Source organism: Phytophthora infestans, genomic scaffold, assembly GCF_000142945.1.
Source record: "Phytophthora infestans T30-4 supercont1.33 genomic scaffold, whole genome shotgun sequence".
In the NCBI taxonomy this organism is placed as follows: domain Eukaryota; phylum Oomycota; class Peronosporomycetes; order Peronosporales; family Peronosporaceae; genus Phytophthora; species Phytophthora infestans.
In genome coordinates, this window is record NW_003303726.1 from 1397031 (window position 1) to 1398049 (window position 1019).

Here is a 1019-nt window from a genome sequence, read left to right on the forward strand (position 1 = left end):
GGTCTGCGATACAACCTCGGCCATTGCGGATACCGCTACAGAGCAGACGAGCTTTGCCGACGATGCCTCGATCGACGCTGTACCTTTATTCCCAGCCGGCCACCATGACAGTGCCATCATGGCAGCCATGGCCCACGTCAGAATCGCTTCGTAGAAGTCTATACATTGTATAGACTTCTACGAAGCGATTCTACCACTGCTGAAGCGCACAAGACCTCGGCCACTGACGAAGAGAGGGAAATTATACTCGCGACCGTGGATAGCGATCAAAAGACTGGTGACAAAAGATGACACGATCTATACGCATGAAAGAGATAATGGACTCGAGAAGGAATGGTGGGTTACATTACTAAAAAATCAACCGAAAAATCGAAGGCCAAACAACAACTACGTCCGACCTCTGTACTGGACAGTCCGAATAAGCGAACCCCAGCGATGATGTACAACAAGCTCAACGTTATCTCGTCAACATGCATTGGCGATATGAATATCGCATCTACATCAACTACTTGCGGTTCTATGAGTACTTTAACGTACATCCCCCTTTTCGTGCATGGACCAAAGTTCAACACTTAAAAAACAATGAATTAAACGGACGATAAATTTGATGTATAACATGTATGGACACTAGAAGGACCACAGAGAGGTACTGAAGTAGTAGCTGCCAGCTCATGAAAGCCAAAGCTGTGTCGCATGAAGCCTTCTGCTCGAGATAGTTGGTGATCTCAGCACTAAATACGCGTGTTAGGATCAAGATCAATGCCGCTAGCATAGGTATCAGTATCGTTGATTCTTCACCAGGTCGATATGAAATTAAAGTGCTCCTGTATTTCACACTTAACTAATGAATTCTTCAGTGCAAATTAAAATGCTAGTGCTGGAACTGGAGAGGCAAGACTTGAGCTGCAAGTTGCTTCATTAAATGAACAAACACAAAACTTGGACCAAAACGTTTGTATTATTAATACATAGTATTCCGATAGGGAATTTGGTTTCAGTCCTGATGCTGCGTAACATGT